General features: G+C 41.0%; 2 protein-coding genes across 3 annotated transcripts in view; one reads left to right on the top strand and one right to left on the bottom strand.

The window, feature by feature from the left end:
* CTNNA2 (catenin alpha 2) overlaps positions 1-21,227 on the top strand; it is a 477,001-nt gene that overhangs the window by 293,303 nt on the left and 162,471 nt on the right. The gene's annotated exons all lie outside the window — the stretch shown is intronic.
* Positions 21,076-21,227, bottom strand: part of LRRTM1 (leucine rich repeat transmembrane neuronal 1) — a 3,749-nt gene continuing 3,597 nt past the window's right edge. The window contains exon 1 of the mRNA XM_005427745.2: positions 21,076-21,227. This exon is cut by the window's right edge and continues 3,597 nt beyond it. The gene's annotated coding sequence lies outside the window, so the exon portion shown is untranslated.

Below are 21,227 nucleotides of genomic sequence, written 5' to 3'. Positions count from 1 at the left end.
GGTGAAGGGGCTTCCAGCAGCAGCATTATTATCTGATAGGGCTGAAATCTCTTTGGGATCTTTGCCACTCCTGACTGGGGATCACTGCTGGGCCTTCACCAAGGCTCTGTGATTGCTAAAGGCAAAACAACAGCAGCAGTTGCATTAAAATAGATAACTAATGAGGGACTAAAGGAAGTATTTTGTCTCTGTCCTTATAATAGAAACTTATTTTCTCCTAAAGGCTCTCTCTCTTTACTGCATCTGTATTTTTAGCAGGGTGGGCACACTCTCTGCTGTTAAAATTAGTTCTGAGAGCTCCAGAAGGTTCTGATAAGTATTAACTACTTGATGATATTAAATTATTGTAAATGTAATACAAGAAACTCAAGAAATTCTTAGGATTAGTCTTATCTCACTGATAGTGATAGCATGGCTGGAACAGAAATATCAGTCAGCATGAATATACATATCCATCTATTTATATATTTATATGGTATTATAATCTTATATATACACTTACATATGGGGGGGAGAGAGAGGTGCCAGGGGAGATTATATATGGGACTTACCCTGCCTGTGCTAAATCAAACTGTAAAGATTCAAGCCAGGCAGTGAATTCATTAATTCAGCTGGGGATGGCATTGGAATGAAGAGATGAACTGCTGCTTTTAACAGTCCTGGAGTGTCCATGTGAAATACAAGAATGGCTTATCCAAATTACTCATGTAGACTCACAAAGAAATTGATTGGATTCAAACTCTTGGCAAACTCCTTGCTCTGAAAGCTGAAAATGAGACAGTTAAAAAAGAATGTTCATAAAAAGATATATTTAATCCTGAATATACCAAATAAAGTTGTTAATGTGTTCTAATCAGCATTTCTGTCTGCTTCCACATGAGAATCATTTTTTGGAATAAATGTAATGGAAAAATAGTAAAGTTCAGGACATATCAGGCTGTGGTTACACACATGTACAAAAAAAGTATCTCCAATCAGATAATCTTTAGCATTAAATCATATACATATATATAGATAAATGTTCTTGTTAATAATATGTCTCTAGATTATTTCTCTGGATCCATTTACGTCATGGAAAAGTTCCAGTGTTCACAGATCGAAGTATTACGTCAGTCTGGGTTTAGTCAGAGATTTCATTAAATCCAGGCAATTTTTTTCCTGAATTAAGACTGAACAGAAACCTCCTAAAGATCAAATTTTTCCAAATGCTAACTGTGATACAGCTTTAATGCTAAAGTCACAAGTCACAAGAACAACAACAACAAAATTCACATTTAAAAAAAATAATTTATGAAATGTTACATTGAGAATGCAAATGAAGACACAAAGCATGTCCCAGAGAGATTACAGCCCAAGCAGAAACTGGAGCAAATGTCTGAAAACCTGATATTGCAGCTAAACTTAGAAATTCAGTATATTTGGAAGGCATTCTAGCTTAATATGTGCTTTGAGTAAAAGTGAGCCTTGAGGATGCAATGCACTTGCAGGAAATATGTACATGAAATTAGCAAAAAGAGAAGAAAAAAACTTGTAATAGATAAAAATAATAATAATAAAAAAAGAGGATGTGGATAGATATGGAGAAATGAATCATAAATTCAGGTCTGTAGCCACAGGCCGTTGATATTGAGAGACCCTTTGTGGACTGGTGCCATGAAGATGTTTTTGCTTGTGATAATGTGGAAGGGGATAAAGCTGGAGCTGAGAGAGAGAGACAAGGAAGAGGTGCTGGTGCCAGGTCTGCAAACAGACAGGACTGGATGGAATAAAAAACTTCAGGCAAGAAAGGTGTGGAGGAAGAAGCTGTTTGCATGGGAAGGTGCATAAGAAAGAACAGCCCAAAGCTGTGAGCCTTGGAGACAAGGAGAGGGAGATTGGTGTGCACAGCTGTTTAATGCAGAGGGGAAAGAAAACCACAGGGAATTTGTGATAAAAATCAGAAGTTTGTCTGGCATACCTTTGTGTGCATTGACAATGAGGGGCTGATCTTTAGCTGGTGAATATCAGATTTACAGCAAATCTCCTCTGGAGCCAGGAGAGCTGGGGGTGCTCACCTGGAGAAGAGAAGCTCCAGGGAGAGCTCAGAGCCCCTTGCAGGGCCTGAAGGGGCTCCTGGAGAGCTGGAGAGCGACTGGGGACAAGCAATGGAGGGACAGGACACAGGGAATGGCTCCCACTGCCAGAGAGCAAGGTTAGATGGGACTTTGGGGGAAAATTCTTTCCTGTGAGGGTGGGGAGGCCCTGGCACAGGTGCCTAGAGAAGCTGTGGCTGCCCCTGGATCCCTGTGAGTGTCCAAGGCCAGGCTGGACAGGGCTTGGAGAAACCTGGGACAGTGGAAGGTGTCCCTGCCCATGGCAGGAGTTGGAATGAGATGGGCTTTGTGGTCCTTCCAGCCCAAACCATTCTGTGATTTTGTGATACGTGAAGTCTCTCTGCTCCACTGACCTTTGAATCAGGTCATTACAGATCTTTAGCTTTCACATCTCCCATCTAAATATTCATCTTCTCATTAAAGCATTCTTCCTGATATGTCCTTTCTTGTATTTTTTTTATTAAAAATGTGTAATGAAAACCTACAACAAAGATCAGAGCTGAAAATAATATTTAAGATGTAATTTAACCCTGTTTTACACAATACTGAATGATTGATTTTGTTTGAGGTATTCTGAAGTCAGCTTTGGCTTTTCATAAAAGTTAATATAGTTCCTGTCACCTCTGTGATGTCTCTCAAATGTCAGCTTACTTGGGCCACATCCAGAGGAAGCACTGCAGCCCTGTCAGGAGAGCTGCCATTCCCTGGGAGGGAGAAGAAAATGAAACCATTTCATATGACCAAAAATTCCCTCAATATACTTATAAAATAGTATTGCTTAGTAGTGTTTTGCCCAGTATGTAATTGTTCTGATGGGTAAATTATTTTCTGAAACAAAATTTCCTTCAAATAATTCCTAAAAGTGTTTTCCAATATGGTGCATTTCCAGACTGCAGGTTGTGAGAGGAAGGACTTATTATTTTATATTTAATGGCTTGTTCCCAGTTTAGGTCACTTTAAAAGCCTGTATTTCTGGATAAGGATATTTCTGGTTAAGTGTCTGTCTGAAATAGGCATATAAATTAACAGCTCTGCTAGTGCAAATGTATTTATGTGTGATCAATTTAGATGAATGAGCTGCTTCACCCAAAGAAAAGTGGTGCCTTAAAAGAATGTGGTTTCATGCATACACATGAATTTTATGAATGCAACTGAGATATTAAACAAAACACAGACTACAGTGAGAAAAAATAATTACTAGTAAGTGTGGATATGCAGGACTTCAGTATTTACTCATAAGAAAGCAAAATCATAAAATCACAGAATTGTTTGGTTTGAGTTCAAAGGATCACAAAGCTCATCTCATTCCAACCCCTGCCATGGGCAGGGACACCTTCCTCTAGCCCAGGTGGCTCCAAGCCCCATCCAGCCTGGCCTTGGACACTTCCAGGGATCCAGGGGCAGCCACAGCTGCTCTGGGAGAACTGTGCCAGGCCCTCCCCATCCTCACATGGCAGAATTTCTCCCCAGTGTACCAAATAAACCCTCCCTGTTGCAGTGGAAGCCATTCCCTATGTCCTGTCCCTCCATCCCCTGTCCCCAGCCCCTCTCCAGCTCTCCTGGAGCCCCTTCAGGCCCTGGAAGAGACCCTGAGCTCTCCTTGGAATATTCTCTCCAGGTGAGCACCCCCTGTCCTCATAGCAGAGCTGCTCATATCATCCTCTTATCATCCTAAATATCTTACCTTGATATTCTTCCCTTGTTTTTTTACCTACCAAAACATGGATTTTATAAAAAGGGACAACAGATCCAGTGTGCAGGGATTCTTTGGGAAAGATGTCAATGAGGTACAGTGCACCATAACCTGTTCCTGGGCCAGCCAAGTTTTCAAAGATTTTCTAAGATATTCTAAGCAGGATGTATCACCCCAGCACATTGGGAAGAGCACTGCTGAATGCTGTGTCAATTTGGGGTACAGACTTCAAGGAAGATAAAGTCTGATTGAAAAGGAACATAAAAATAATGATCAAAGACCTAGGAAAAAAAAAAAAAACAGATCTATGAGAGGAGATTGAGTGAACTGGTGTTTTGTCTGGAGAAGTGAAAATTGCACCCATTTTTCCTCCAGGTCCTGAAGGACAAAAAATGCTGCTGCAAAGTGGAGTAGAATAAACAGGTTTCATTTTGCTATTGGATGGGAGAAGTAGTTCTGAAATAACATTGCAGCAGGAAAGGTTTAGATTAGAATTAAGGACAGTCTAATAGGAGTAATGAGAGTAAAGCACAGAAGGATTTTGCCTGAGGATGCTGCAAAATCCTTATCAGTGGCTGGTGTTGATAATAGCCACATTTGTCAAGAATGATACAATTGATTTTGACTTTTTGCAGGCAAGTAAGCTAAATAGATTCTTAAAATGCTTTCCATTATTCTATTCTGTCATTTTAGCTTCTGAATAACAATGTTTAATAGACTTGTATGCAATATTTTAGAAATGAAATTATAAAGACATTGCTGAATTAAGCTGTTCCTTATCCCTGCTGTCAAACCCATTTGGAATTGTTCAAATTTTAGTCCTGCTCTGAATATGAACAATCTGAGTTAGTGATGCCCGTTCTTTCTTCTGGCACTCTTCCTTCTTTAAACTGAAATAACAAAAAATCTTGGAATGAAAGCAACTGAAAAAAGCAGAGATCAAAAATAGTCCAATTTATAAACTAGGAGCTTAATAAAATAAACTCAGGGATTTACAGCTCTGCCCTGCTCTACCTTTATGTTACATATAAAACAAGGAAATAGAATAAAGCTGACAGCATGTCCTTGTTCCAGTCTCCAATTACACTTTATTTTCAAAATCACTAAGCAATGGTCTGTCTGTGCTGTCAATCAACAGGAATTTCCATTACCTTGAAGAGCAGCAGTGTTCAGTCTATCCAAAGTGAATTAGTGGCAATATATGGATGCACTTCTAAAGGAAAAAATGTGAGTTTGTGCCCCTCTGAGAGACACCAACTCTTCCATCAAACCTTGCTCTGAGCTTCTCCCTGCAGCTGCCCACAGACCTGCTGGGGACCATTCAGCAATTTCACCCCTCAGAATCCCAGCACAGGGATTTCTACACACCAGCTTTATTGTCAAGGTTAGGTGTTCCCTGAAAATTCCCTTAATTCAATTTAATGATTTAATTACGTGCCAGTTTGTGTGCTGTCAGAAACTTGTGAATGCACATGCATGCATGTATATATTTCACTTAATATTTGTGTGTGTAGGTTTCTTTAAATTAACAAAATATTATGAGGTGACATAAGTGAAGAAGGTCTTATTTTTTTGTAGTAGAATGCAAAATGTTCCACTTCCTAAAAAGCAATATAATATTGACAGTTATTTGGAACAGTCTTAATTCAGTTCACTTGCAATAAAGGATTCAAATGCTGAAATTCTGGGCACAAACAGAACTTTCTTCATCTTCTGTGCTGAACTATATTTACAGTTAGCAAATGCTTTCTAATATGGAATACAAATCTTTTTTATTCCAAATTGAGCTGATTGCTTCTTATCTTACTCCACATAGAAGATAAGATGATTGAACACTTTCCCTTAAGAAAGACTTGAAAATCTTGTTTTTCAGAGCCACTCTTGTCTGGAATAGAGTTTCTTATCCTGTGAATATCATCTGATGCAGTTCTAGGGGCTGGTGACACCAGTCTAAATTGAAAGTATTAAATTAGCTCTAATTCAGCCATTTGATATGCTGGTGGCAGTGCCTTATTACAAGGAGTTCTTTTTTCTGACATTAGGCAAATCTCTCTTTTCAAAAGGCATTACTTACCTACTTAAGGAAATTTCTCTGAAGTGGGGTGTGAATTTGGAGTGCAACAGTTGGTGAGCCTTGCTGGGGAAACTTGTATTGCACAATCTGGCAGAGCTAAAGGACCTTGCTGGAGGTGATTTCAGTTATTTTAGTGGAATTTACTGCTGAAATTATGGCTGCTGCTGGAAGTGGCTGTTCAAAGTCACATTGAGCAGGCTGCTCTCTTTGCTGGGTGTGTCCGTGTGGTCCTTCTTGACTCAGAAATGTGGGACCACTCATTTTCTGTCTGTTCCAGATATCTGGGGGAGCTGATACTCCCTTGCCAGCATAATTGTGGAGAATCTTCACTTATCTTTGAAAAATCTGAAGTCAGCCAGCTGAATACACAAATTTAGCAGAAACTTCCAGAAAAATGAAGGCTGTAACATCACTAGAGGAATAGAAACCTTCTGGATGAACCAGACTGTGATCTGAGAATCACGTCTCTTAGTTACCATGGCAGAAGTAAAACAATTTTTTTTTTTTCATCTCTGATAGCATTGATATGTTTCAAATCTCTAACCTTTTTCATAGAGTTCTAAAGAAATGGTCTAATCACCAGTGTTTGTGTTTTATTAGCTGTCTAATAAACCAAGGTAGCCCCTGACAGTGAAAGAAGACAACAAGGTTATTGAGGAGCGCTGCATTGACAGCTGAGAATTAGAGATTGGTGTGAGATTTAGCCAAGCCCTTGATGGAGTGATGTGTCTGAGGAAAAAAATCAAAAATCTGTCTCCAGATCTCTCCAGACGTGCTCCAGTTTAATCAGCATCAGCCATGCTGAGCTCCCATCTGTGGAATGAGGCAAAGGGAAAAGCTCCATAACCAAAGAGGTTCTGGTTTCTCTGTGATCCTGGTGTCCTTGTCAGTCTTTTAGATTCCTGTGGTAAACTCAGACTTGGAAATTAACTGAGCTGAGCTACCAACTTCTAGACCTAGGAGAGGTCTAGAAATAACCTTGTGGCTGTGAAAGCCTACATGGAATGGGAAGCTTGCAGTTTATGCTCAATTAGCTTGGCTTCCTCCAGGGTTTCTGTGGTGAGGGGTGAAATCAACTCTCCTACAGATTTTGTGGTTTTAGACTTTATTGCCACAGCAGTTCTAGGCCAACCTCCATTCCATGGGAAAAACTTGATCCATGTTTGGACTGGGAGACATCCCACTGTTCACTTAGATAGGAACAGCAATGCCAGTGGCACCTTCTCCTCAGTGACCCTGGGTTTGTGCTCTGCCAAAAAGTGTCACATCTGAAGCAGCAGTGACAGAATCAGCCCAGCACTGTGAGGCACCAGTTTGTGAAAATCCACGCAAGCTTTGACACTGAGCACTGAATTCAGGTGTGGAGAGTTGGTGCTTTATTACCCACCTCTACTGTATTTAAAACTCTGGTGTCTAAAACTGGGATCCTTGCCTGTGGATCCTCCTACTCCTTGGCAAAGCTACAGAGTCAAGACTGTGCATCTTGATATAGGTTTGTGGCAAATGCCAAATGTGTTCCTGCCTGATTTTGTCATGTCAGCTGCCATTCTGCCTGAAGAACTGTTGAGGAAATGAGGCAGATTTTGACTGTAAAATGCTGAAGTATTAATTCAGTTATCATGCCAGCATAGGTATCCTTGTAAGATAAGATTAACATAATTAAGAGATTAATACTTATTAAGATTATTAAGATTATTAGAGACGTAAAGACATTAAGAGACTGGTATTTATTTCAAAGGAGGCATGTGCTGTATGATACATTTATGTTTGTTCACTTACTTTAGGATGGATTCAGTAACAGGCTGAGTTTGTACATAAACCTGCTTTACACAGCACAGGATCTTCCCATTACCCTTCCCTTGCTGCTTAATTCAGTCCTGTAGTGAACTGAGTGCTGAAAAATGATGACCTTTTGTTGTCTCAAACAGTCTGAAAGTTTTTTTGTAAAAATTGTTCATCTATTTTGCTATTGGCATTTTCTACCAGCTTTCCAGTGACCTTTCTGGCTTCTGCTGGCCCTGCTCAGAAAGTGCGTGCATATATGATGATCCTCAAAGGTCTTTCCAGGGATGACAGACTTGTCTGTGACATGTTTTCCTGTCCCAGATTTCCTAGGAGGCATCATTTAATTGTTAGCCATCTTATTATGTCTCGAAGTACTGACAGCTGTCAGTGTCTCTTTTGTATGGGAATTAAATATTTTAGGTCTTGCAATGTGAAGTTTCCTTAATTTTGTGAATGTCACAGCACTCTGGTGTGAGCTAAGCAACTTGGTTTGTTTTCTGGTAGTCACAGGAAGAACACAAAAGTGATTTAGGTAAAATCCTATTGCTCTGATCAATCCAAGGCAAGAGGATCAATGGGCAACTTCTGAAGCTGAACATGGACTTTAACATTTCAGTTAATCTGAGCAAGTCTCCAATCCTGTGCTATAAATAAATGACCATATATTGCTTTAAAAAATACAGACTTACTTAAAAAAAAATGTTTCTTATGAAGAAAACCAGGGGAAAAGGAAGGATTTGAGGCAGGGATGCTGTTCTCTAAGAGGCTTAAAACCCTCTACATTATTCTCCATTGTCCTCCTTGCCAATGTCACTATGAAGAGAGTTTTCCTCAGTATCTTTCCTTCTGGTTGCTTCAGTGCTCTCTTTTTGCAGTGTAGGCTGTTCCTTTGTTGGCTCCCCAGGTTGTCCATATTTGAAATCACAAGCAGACCAATAGGCCAGGCTGAGAACTGCTGCTTCATATGTTTGGTGTCACAGCTATTTAGACACTTGCAATTTCTTTCAATTACCCAGTTTTATTGGAATCTGTTACTGTGGTCTGCTAGCCAAAACAAGGACTTCACTAAAAAAATAATAAATTGCTGCCTAATATTATTTGCATGGTAATTGCTTTGCAGTGCCTATTAAATCAATGTTTCTGGCACAGCTCTGTGATAGCAATAGTACAGATATTAATATACTATGACAAAAAGCTTTTCTCATTTTTTTGTTTTTTAAAATTAATTGCTGTTTTCCCATGGGAGGATTGGGTGGGAAATGGATCTGTTGTTGCCCTCAGCTTGGTGGGACTATGATGAGGATCATTACACAGGCTGGGAAATCAGTGATGTTTGCAGATGTTCAGGGGAATGTTTAATGGGACAGGGTCAGCTCTGTCACAGAGTTCTTGTACCTTTATAGCCCAGCTGATGGGCACAGGAGGAGAAAATCCAGGCTGTTTCCAGCTTGAAAATACCTGCTGACATAAGCTGTTCATCAAATGCCTGCTGTGCCTCCTCAGCGCGGTTGATCTGCACGTGTGCTCCAAGTGCAGCACCTTCCAGCCAGGCTGGAATTACTCTGTGCCTCCTCTGTGTGTTCAGCACATTCCCAGTCATTGTGTCACCTCCTGATGAAATGGTCTCCTGGCCATTCCATGCATAACAAAGGTTTCTGGATTTCCTTCTGGGGTGTGCAGGCAAGAGATGAATGAGCCCCAGATAACTCCCAATGCAGGCTGGATAAAGCAGTGGTTACCTCGTGGTTTGATCTCAGTTTAATTTCTCCCTCCAGAGTGGGGGTTATATTGAGGATATGTTGTCTGGGAGAGTCTTGAGAACCTGACTGCATTTGTTAGATCTGCTCACAAGCTCCAGTTGGTTAAGTAAGCCTTTGGAACAACTTTTAATCTTATCATGGAATCACAGAATGGTTTGGGTTGGAAGGGACCTTAAAGCCCATCTCGTTCCACCCCTGTCTGTGGGCAGGGACATCTCCACCATCCCAGGTTGCTACAAGCCCCATCCAACCTGGCCTTGGACAATTCCAAGGATCCAGGGGCAGCTACAGCTTCTCTGGGCACCATGTGCCAGGGCCTCCCCACCCTCGCAGGGAGCAATTCCTTCCCAATATCCCATCAAACCCTGCCCTCTAGCAGTGGGAAGCCATTCCCTGTGTCCTGTCACTCCATCCCCTGTCCCCAGTCCCTCTCCAGCTCTCCTGGAGTCCCTTTAGGCCCTGGAAGGGGCTCTGTGGTCTCTATGGAGCCTTTTCCAGGTGAGCACCCCCAGCTCTCCCAGGCTGGCTCCAGCCCCTGGAGCATCTCCATGGTCTCCTCTGGACTGGCTCCAGCAGCTCCAGGTCCTTCTCATGCTGAGAATCCCAGGGCTGGGGCAGCTCTGCAGGTGGGGTCTCACCTGAGCAGGGATGGGACAGAATCCCCCTCCCCTACTGCCCATGGGGGGTTCTGGGCAGGAGCATGTGCAGCTCTCATCCCCCAGCACCGTCACCTCCTTCTCTCCAGGGCTGCTCCCGTCCATTCTCCACTCAGCCTGGTGTTTGTGCCTGGGTTGGCTCATTCTGGGCCAGGACCCTGCACTTGGCCTCGCTGAACCTCCTGAGGTTCTCCCAGGTCCCTCTCTCAGCCCGTGGATCCCTGTTATACAAAGTGTCCTGCTTTAGACATTTCTGAGGTGCTTCCCACCATAGCTCCTTTGTCTGTAGTGCATCATTTCACACCAATATTTTTATCTGCCATGATTTAAAAATGTTACTGGAAATCACATCTTTTCTATATGATTTTTTTTTAAATGCTCACAGGAGTCACTGTAATTTGTAGCTAGTTTAATTACTTATTAGGCATATATAACTGCCAATCAATACTTTAGATACTTTTGGCTCACAAGCTTTTGAAAGGAGCTTGGTTTACGAAGAGTGAACAAATATACCATTCCATCTGTTAGCCAAACCACCTGGCACAAAATCATTTGAGGCATAATTATGTAGTTGGCAAGAATTAAAAAAAAAAAAAAAAAAGAGTGATTTCTAGAGTTTTCATCCCAATTGATGCTTTACTTCGTAGTGATGGAAACCTGACTAATGCAGCAAGGACCAGTTCTTTTTTTTTTATTATTTTTTACACCTCTGAATAAAATAACTTGTGTTCACCTTGCAAAAAACGCCTAACATGACAAATATAGGAACCAAGAGACAAGCATGGAATAATCCTGAGCCTAATCAGGGGAAGGGAATGGGAGCTGGCCTGTTCCTGCAAGCATTTGAAAGGAGTCACGTAGGAGGTGCATCATTGTCCTTTTAATCTCTGTAGGAAGAGACTTGGGACAATTTGGGAAATGATTTTTCCTTCTTGGTGGCATTGCAAATGTTTTTTCTGAGCTCGGGGTTTTATAAGATTGCTACATCTGCAAATCTGTTTTCCTATTCTTTCAGTGACAAAATTCCTTCTTTAATCCTCTGGAAGCACAGAGTACACACAGAAGAGACTTAGCAAATAATATTTGCCATGTACAGAAACTTGAATTAATTTGGTAATGGAAGAGCAAATTGCTTGCATCTTTATATACAAATCTTTTGAATAATCTGTTGTCTGGTTATTTTTAACAAGCTCACATTATCAAGACATGGGTTTGCTCTTCAGATTTAACATGGGAGAAGTCAAAATGTGCCTTGTTTGTGATTTTATTCTTCAGTTTCAGTTAAACAAATTAATTATTCAAATTAAATTAAGGATGCTCGTAACTCCATCTGAGCCATAATAGGACACAAAAAGGCACCATCTCAGATAGTCAACAGGTAATTTCAGAATAATTTATAGAAGGGCAGCAGCCCTGCTTTAATTATTAAAATGCATACAAGAGTGTCTTACAAGCCTTAATTAAAAATACATTCTTAGGCAATTTCTTAGCAAATCATCTTAGAAAGGGTTAATATTTCTCCCTATCAAATACATAAATTTACCTGCTGCATCTTAAAAATCACTGCTGAGGGTGGCACTTGAAGCAGGGATTGAGAAAATTGAACTGATGGAAAGATTTTTACAAGAGGCAAATCGAACTCCTTGTGACTTCTCATCTGCCCTACAAGCCCAGCCTGGTACACTGGAATTAATTAGCTTGAGGATGCAATAGATGCAGCTGAAGGATGTTCACTTCTACTCCAGGTTTCTTCCGTTTTCTTCTTCTTTTTTGGGGTGGAACGTGCAAGTTTAACAAAACATTCAGTTCTGACAAAGTGTTTGGTGTTACCTCAGCCAGAGACAGGGCTGAGCTCCTGCTCAGCGCTCCCAGCCCCTCTCTGCACCCAGCTCAGCATCTCCTCTCCTCAGCACACAAAGTGTTCCAGGGTAGATTCTTACAGAACAGCAGCAGAAAATGGTCTGGTATTGTAAATGCAGGGCCAGAGACAGGGGGAATAATCCATCTGACTCCATCTTATCAGAAGGCTAATTTATTGTTTTCTTATACTATATTAAAGAATACTATATTGTACTAAAGAACACAGAAAGGATACTTACAGAAGGCTAAGAAAGATAATAATGAAAACTCGTGACTCTCTCCAGAGTCCTGACACAGCTTGGCCCTGATTGGCCAAAGAGTGAAAACAACTCACAGCAGAATGCAATGGAACAATCACCTGTGGGTAAACAATCTCCAAACACATTCCACATGAGCACAACAGAGGAGAAGCAAATGAGATAAGAATTGTTTTCCTTTTCTCTGAGGCCTCTCTCTGCCTTTCAGCTTCCCAGGAGAAAACCCTGGGCAAAGGGATCATGTTCAGGGAATGTGAATGCCACAGTCTGTTATACTGAATTATTCAGAAAAAAATTGTAAAAATGGGGATTCTTCCAGTTTTATGCATGTCCTATAGAAGACAGAGGAGGGAGTAAGTGACCAGGAATAACCTGTGTGAGTTCAGGATGTGGGGATGTGAAGGGCTCACCCAGCTTCAGTTTCCTCAGGTGCACAGGTTGCTTGGAAACATGGGAATTCAGTGACTGGTCCATGAGTAAGAAACTAAAAAAAAAAACAAAACATTTCCATTGCATGATATGCTCTGTCCCAGATGCTGTTCCTAAAACAGTATCTTTTTTTAATCTATAAAGTTTTAGGGATGTATGTACCAAATTAGCTCCATGTTCCCATTTCTGTACAACTGTTCCTTGTTTTTAATGCCGTTTTTGCATCAGTGATGTCGTGTACAGTGACTTCCAAATGTTATTTTTTAGATTTTATGATTGTTCCTGATGCCAGGGTGTGCGTGGCCCCTGTCACACTCTGCATCCTCTTCTTGCAGGCAGGCGGAAAAAAAATAAAAATCCATCTGCACAACAGCTTGTGCACTGAGTAATGACAAGAAACAACACGGGAGTGCAGCAGGCACTTTAATGAGGAGTAGAAAATAATAATATACGGTGAAGCAACATCATATTGAAGGGGGAATACAAAAGGACGGGTGTGTGCTTGTTCTAAAGCTGCTGCCCGGTGGTTCGGGCGCGTTCTGCAGCAGCCGGTGGGGACGCGCCGCTAGAGGGGGGGTGGATCCGCGTTTTGCTCTCGTGCCGCTCTTGCAGGTCCGGTTTCTTCACCTCGCTCCTCGCAAACTTTCCCAAATCATTCATCCTCTCACCTGGCAGGAGTTTATCCTTATCTAGCACTCAGAGCCTTTTCTAACTTAGCCTTAACAGAATTTTCTAGCTGACGCCATAGGAGTGGTTTATATCACACTATTTAATTTCTTGAGAGCTGTTCCATTAGAGATGCTATTCCACTTTTCTTTTTTCCTCTCTTTTTCCCCTCTCTGCACACTGCTCAGAGATTTTAATGCAATCCTCTGGAAGACAGTTGTCCAATTGTTGCCTGTAACTTACATCAGCGAGGCACAGATGAACAGTTTCCCTTATATCTTGTCTTTTTTGCTTTGTATATGACAATTCAGAATTTCATCCATCAAAGCTTATATAAGCTTCAGCCTTTGGAAGTCCCTTTGCACATCCACACCATTTCCATTCTTTTTCACAATATAAATAATCTGTCATTTGAAAAATGCCATCTATTTCCTGATCATAGCTGAGATGATTCAGCAGCCTCGACCCTGGGACCACACTGTGCTCCCATTTTTTCCCTGTATGAATAAAAAGCCACTGTATTTTTGAGTTCCTACCTAGTTTTCTATGACAATGGAGCTTGTCTTATTTATGGGAAACTGAATATCTTGTCAAAAGCTCTTCAAAAGTCCACATATGATTTGTTGGTTTAAATTCCCTAGTGTTTTATACAGGCCTTTATTTCCCAATTTCTAGCATACAGAAAATAGATCTGACACAGATTTTAGCTTGTTTGTTTCAAGTTTGATTTTCCAGGACTTGTTCATCAAATCCTCATTAAGAGTTTTCATTAATAGCCATAGCTTGACTCCTGTGCTAATGAAAAATGACAGATTGGGGCTGGAGCATCCTACATGGTGGGAAAAGAGAACCAGGGGAAAAAAAAAAAAAGAGTTTTCAACTCTTATTAGGAAAGATACTCAGTGTAACTTCATAAAACTACTCAGGGAACTTTTTGGGAAGTTCTTCATTCTGCCAGCTAGGGAATTACCTAATGTAATTCCCAACAGTTGCTAGAATCAGAGAAATAGACACACAAAACAATATAGGAAGGTTTGCTTCAGTCTAGAAGTGCCACCCATAGAGAAAACAACTTTTGGCTTGGCATATTCCCCATGAAGCCAAAGCACAATCTCCATGGGTTCAGTTCTCTGCATGACAGCAATAAAAAAAAAAGCAAAAATTTTTAAAAATCGACCAAAAAGCCAATCATGACAAAGCAAAGATGGACAGAGGAATAAGGCCAGGGTTCAGCTCCCTGAGACTTTGTGGATTTCTGTTTCCCACTGCAGATGTAGGTTTATATAGGTTTGGTTTTTTATCAGAAATCACCACAGAGCATTGTTATCACCTGGTGAGGATCAGCTGTGTTGGTTACCATCTAAATCTCTTTCTGATTCATCTGTTATGGGCACTGTCCCCTTTGCAATTTTCCCCTCTATTTTTTAGCAGTGATTTCCTCTATCCCATGTAATCCCCCTTTTTTTTCTTTCAGCTGGTGCTCTGTGCCCTCCACCTTCCTCAAGCCCTGTCCCATGCAGGAATTTTATTTTGTGGGTTTTCCCCAGAGAGAGAATGTCAGCTGCATTCCTCCTGCTTGTTTGCTGTCTCCATGATTTCTTCATCTCTCAGGCCACAGGATGCACATCCAATTTATTAGACTGTAGCAATTACATAAGAAATTCATGGCATCCAGTTGTTGTTTGGGAATTTGATCTGACAGGAGCAGAGGGTACTGGGCTGTTTGGAAAGGGAGTTATGGTGCAGGGAAAAGGTTTGTGAAGGTAGAGGCAGCTGAATTTGCTGGTAAAGAAACAAAAAATGTCCAATATGGAGTGACATTTACATGGAATTAAGGTAAACATTTGACATCCAGCAGCCTCTTTAGCGTGAGGATTGCAAACCTTTGAGAAGCAGCCACAAATTTGTTTGCTGTGGAAAAAAAAAAATTGCATTGGGAAGTAATGTGGATCAGAGAAGTAAATTTTCTGCCATGATAAGCTTTAATATGGAGCCAAGTTTAAAAAAAAAGGAAAAAAAAAAGAGTGGGTAAAAAAATCCCTAGATGGTTTATCTCATTATTATTAACATTCTTTAATATTTACCAGGCTCTCTAAGCAAGCCAGGCTGTCAGAGAGGCACTGGACCACAAAGACAGATCCAGGTTTACTCTTGGGAGCTCACTTTACCTCTCATCCTGCAAAGAGGGTTGATAGCAGACATGTTTCAAAGGGCTGACAGTTGTGAAAAGGCTCAAAACCTCAGGAATGCAATAGCTGTGGATTGTTCTTGCAGCTTAGTTTGGGATTTTCAGAGCTCTCCTCTTCCTCCTCCCCCTCTTGCTTTTTAATTCACCCTGCCTGTGAGGCTCTGGCAATGAAAAATGTGAGAATGGGTAAGAAAGGTTAAAAATTAGAGGGAAAGCATATATTTTGAAAGGTATTCAGAAATCTGTTTTCAGTTTGAGTGCCCCAGCTCTCAGAGGATGTTTGCTCATACCTCACTGTAACCACTAGGGTACAGAGGTGTGCTGCTGCAGGAGGATCTGCTGTACACAAACTGCATTTTTTTCATTGCATCAGCCCCCTAAATCAGTTTGATGTGTCCATGCCTATTTTTATAAATCTTAGATCTTACCAAAAACATTTTCAACTCTCTCTGCAGTGTTGTGCTCTGTTTTGCTCTCAGGAGAAAGGCACATCAGCAAAAAGGGCAAATTAAAGTTGGTAATAAATGAATAACTGGGCTTAGTGTCTAATCGCATCAGTCAGAGAAATCTGCTGTGCTAAAAGTGATAATTCAGTGATGAAGTAGATTTTTCTACTTACCTATTGCCTTTGAAATCTTGGATTTAGTCTTTGTTAGCTCAGAAATGGAAGGGAATTGGTCATGTTCCCATAGCACCCGTGCTGAAAGACATTTTCTGGCAGTAGTGACTGTGTATGGTGAGGATGTGAAGAACATGAGAGCAGGGAAATGATTTAAAATAAAAGTGCCTTAGCAGAATAGTAGATGCTGTTTGCCAAGCAGAGATGTGCATAGTATTAATGTATTAATCCATTAGCACTGCCACCTATCTCTGATTTTTATCACATTTACATATTTGGATTTTTAGGAAGAGGAGAGATGGAGGGAAAGGTGAAAAGCTGGTGTTTATTTTCAACTGAATTTCTTCTCTTGTGATGCAAATCTGGGACTTGGAGCTCAAACTCCTTTCAGTGCAGCCTCTTCCCTTTGACTGTCTCCCCCAGCTATCACCCCAGCAAAGGGAGTAAGAACAGTAATTGCTTTAAAGCCTCAAGAATTGTGCCTGAATGCCAACAAGTGACGTGATCTTAATTAAAACAACAAAACAAAACAGAAAAAAACCCAGTGAAACAAAACAAAAAAAACCCAAAAAACCCAATTGCCCTGTTCTCACAGAAATACAGATTTCATTGCAAATATGTTCACTTTAGAGCAGACAGGGTGCAATAAAATTACAGTGCTCTGCAGCATTCATCTCAGCTCTTCACAGCCACCCACCCAATTACAAGCTGTGTCTTGCCAGCAGAAGACTGTTGCTTGGTTTCTGTATTATTTTTATAGCTTTGCTTTCCTCCCCATAACTTTAGAGGTAGGCTGTGCTTACTCCTTTCCTTTCACCAGGTTTTTCTTCTGCTGTTAAAAAAAAAATAAAAAATAAAAATTGGCTGGTATGGAAAGTCTTTCGCATGGCGTTAAATGTGATTTGGTTTTTAATGTAGAATATGCTCTGAATAGTTGTTTCTAATACCTTAATAGCTCTGGTTTATGTCAGTAATTATATGAAAGGTTAATCTTTAAATCACCAGCATTTCCTAAATTCCTAATCAACTTCATGCTTGGAAAGGAACTGGCATAAATGCTCAATTTGTTAATATTAGACTGGGTTGGGCAGGTCAAGGAAAAGCATAACCTTGGTGCATAATGGTGAATTGAACACAGCAAAAATAGCTCAGATCTGTTTGTCATTAGAGCTGTGAATGTGAAAGCTGGCTATGAGTGTAGATATAATTAGCAGGAGAATCCGCAGTAGCTCAAGATCACCCATCCCTCTGGATGAGGATTTCTTTGGGTGCAAAAAAAAAAAAAAAAAAAAAAGATGTTTAGGGTAGCAATGTCTGCTTTTCTAGCAAGTCTTTGGTGAACTGTGATTAGGATAGCTAAGAAATCCAGCCGCAAAGAATCGGTGGCAGAGGCACAGTGCAGGAGCTGGGCAGGCAGTGATGGATGAGGGGACACTGTGCTCCCAGGGGACAGGGAGGTGGCGGAGGAAATGACGGGGCTGCGGGCACGTGTCTGGGGAAGCGTGTCCGACTGCGCCTCCCTCCCTGCTCCTCTGGGAAAGGGAAAGGGAGAGAGGGATGCTGGGCATCTTCCTTAAATTAAATCCCTGCTGTTGTCCTTGCCACAGCCCGAACGTGGGAGGCGAAGGCACGGAAAAATCTCATTTCCCATGTGTGCACAGTGCCCCCTTGCCTTCTCACCAGCTCTCATCTTCCCTTTCATCCTGTCCCTTCACCCCTTCCTTTTCCCTCTCCTGCTGCATGGAGCTATTTAGTGGTGTACCCTCCTTTGCAGAAGCTGTTTCATCCCTGCTTGCACAGTTTTTAAAACTGCTTTCTCCACCCACCCTCAGTCTTGGTTTTTCATCTGCGCTACTTCTTTAGGTTAACCATCTTCACAAAAGGAAAAGGCAGAGGAATCCAGAAACACCCTGAGTTTGGTTGCCATTACTCCAGTCTTTCCTCTTATCTTTTGTCTCCTCTTAATTTCATTATTATCACTGCTATTATTATTATAATAGCACTAGAAATGAGCTTCCTCATTAAACACTCCCTTTTTGCCATTCTGAATACCACTGTAGAAGCTGGAGGGGGGAGGAAGGGGGACTCAGAGAGTCCTTTTGCTGTTTATGCAGAATGAGACTCACACAAGGAACAAATGTAGTCCATCTCAAAAGCAAATGAGAGTTGTTTGGGGTTTTTTATCAGCACTGAACAAAATTATCAAATAGATTCCTTTCAACTATCCCTCAATGCCTTAGCCATGAAAACATACAGAATATATTAAAGCATACAAAAATACCCTTAGGGGTGGTTCATGGACTTTCTGTGGCACAGGTGGGCAGGGAGCTGGATCAGTCTGTGCAGAGCATCCTTGCTGTGACCACAAGGAATGGGTCACCCCTTGGGCTCACCCCCTGCAGCACCCAGACATGGCAAAGGAGGGAATTGGCACCTTGAACAGAATTTCTTTGTATTTTATATTTTCAGGCCAGAAACAGAATGTGGTACATTAGCATTGATTCTGTGGTTTCATACCATTTTTTTTTTAAGTAGTACAGAAAGGAAGGGAAAAAAGGCAGAAAGGAAAATAAATCATCCCTTATATACATTCAAAGCATACACAGCAACAGTTCCTTCAGCACTGGGTGCACTGTGAGTGGGTATTGATGTTAGCAGCAAGAAAATGCATATTAGAGATCTGTAACACTGGTACTGTTAACCAGCTCAGGAAAGGTAGTGCTTTTGCTTGCCTTTCACCCTGTTTTATGTGCAAAAAGACAGTTAAATATAAAAAAATATTGCTAATTACCTAATTATAAAAGGGAGATTAGTCCTATTAAGTGGAACATCAAAAAGGGAATATTTAAAATATTTCCCTTCCTTTGATATTCCCCAAGCATTTCATGGACAAAACACTGTTCACAACTCACCCCAAAAGCATCATTTTTTTCCTTTTTTTTTGTCCTTTTGATTTTGGAGCCATTTAATAGGCCAGAATAAGGGCATCAAAAGAGAGGGAATAACTTATCTCTGGGCAGTTGTTGAACATGAAATTTGAAGAAAGAATTGGGGAAAATCTGTCCCTGCAGTTGCTCCAAATGCAGTACAAATATAATAACTCTCATATACACCAATGCAAGTAGCCTGGAGCAGGATGAATAACTGGATTTGCAATAGCTGGATTGAAATGACATACAGGCTCTTTTATTTCTTTATTACCCACACATATTTCATGTAAATTTTCAGCCTGGATGTGGGCACCCTGTGGAGTGTCTTCATGCCACGTAACAGCAGTGACACCCTCTTTTCTCCAATAAATATTCAGAGGGTGTCAAGATCTCCAGAAATCCTCTGGGGATCACCAGGAGGTTGTCTCTAGAAGGGATTACCCTTCTAGAAAAGATTTCTGCAGGAGGATTTTGAGATACATCCTTTAATAAGTGCTGTGCTCTCCATGGAGGGATCCATCCATCATCCTGCTCAGGGTGCCAAGCCATTGGTGGCCATCATCCCTCTCCAGGAGAAGTGGCAGCAGGCAAACCCCAAATCAGCTCTCACTCAAGAAACCACTGCACCTTCAAAGAAAAATGCTCTGTTCCATTTACTTGGGCTGTCAGTGCCAGATGCATGGAGCACAGAGGTGAATAAATTCCAAAGGCTGAATTGCTCAAATCTTTGCAAACATAGCTGGAGGTTGCTAACACCAATAAACAGCAGGGATGACTCCAGAGGGGTGCAGTCACTCGTGTGTTTCAAATACATCCCACAAAAATGCTAAAAATACACGGAAATACAACCACGGGATGATTGTTGGCACCAGTCTTGTCTGAGGTTCGCAAAACCATGGCTGCACCAACACATTTCCTGATAGCAACAGGGGGTCATTGTCAAAATAAAGCCAGTTCATATTTTGTTTTACCATATGCAGGCAGTATTTTAACAACCTTAGACGATTTTGGAAGCTTCCTGGCAAGTGGTTGTACCCAAGTGCTGCCTGGGGACTCGGGGAACACATAGCCCAGTCCAAAGTTAGAGAGTCAATTTTTCACACTTAAATTCTCTATTGATTTCAGAGAAAGGTTTAATGGAGAAAATAAATATAGCTGGGCCCACAGTTAGCATGGCATAAAGTACTTTTGCTTCAAGCATGGTCAGGAACCCAAAGAGAGGAGGGGTTCTGTACCTTCCCTCTGCCCCTCCTGTTGGGTTTGTACATGCACACTCAACCCCTCAGGTCACTTGGGAGTTTCAGGATGGATCAGGCCCTTGTGGGCTTGAGGCACAGAGAGAGAAATGTGCATTTGTTTAAAGAGAGAAAAGCCTGGGTTTAACAGTGCTTGCTTGTTTGAAAGCTGGGGGTGAATTTGCAGTAGCTTTAGGAAAAAAAAAACAGTTGATTTTCATTAAATTTTCTGTGACACTGTCCTCTCCCAGTACATAATCTTATTGCTTTCACAGATTATATTCTAGTCTCACTGAGTAAAAATTTTGATTAAGAGGTTATTTTCATGTTTTAGAATACACGGTATGAGATATACCAACGGATGAAAATAAGTTCTGACTCCTTAAAAATTAGTTTCAGTCACAAAAGAAACACAAAATCCACTCTTTACATTTAAAATTAATGGCTAAAACCTGCTATGCAAGAAAACAAATTATTTCTTCTGTGCCTGTTTTTCTGCTTTATGAGCCTGCTGTACCCTGGTAAGAGTAGATAGCACTTTAATGCAATGAAAAAGGGAAAAAACCCTGTGTTACATTAAAACACATGTAAAATTTTGGAATTGCTCCTCTCTTGGTGGTAACCTGAGGATAGAGAAACATGTACAAAGCATAGAAATGTCACCCAGTTCATTATCCATCACATTTTATTCACATGTAATGCTGTAGGAAGAAAATTTCAAGAGGCTCTGCCTGATGTTATAAAACTCCCTCATCGTCAATTAGTGAGAGAGGAGCTGCTGAAAAGATCAATCGTTTGCTTGTTCACATTCTGGAATGAAAAATCCAAAATACAAGGAAAGGAAGCCTTTATTTAAGGGCAGTCAGATAAAACAGCTGTGGGATTCTACATCATGAAATCACTGCTTAAATCCATCAATGCCATTTTTCAGTCCTTGGTAAGGAGGGTACATCTGCCTCCAGCCTCTGCAGAGGTTTTGGGG

The sequence above is a fragment of the Geospiza fortis genome, unplaced genomic scaffold, assembly GCF_000277835.1.
Source record: "Geospiza fortis unplaced genomic scaffold, GeoFor_1.0 scaffold180, whole genome shotgun sequence".
Lineage (NCBI taxonomy): Eukaryota > Metazoa > Chordata > Aves > Passeriformes > Thraupidae > Geospiza > Geospiza fortis.
This window is presented reverse-complemented; position numbering and strand designations above follow the sequence as displayed.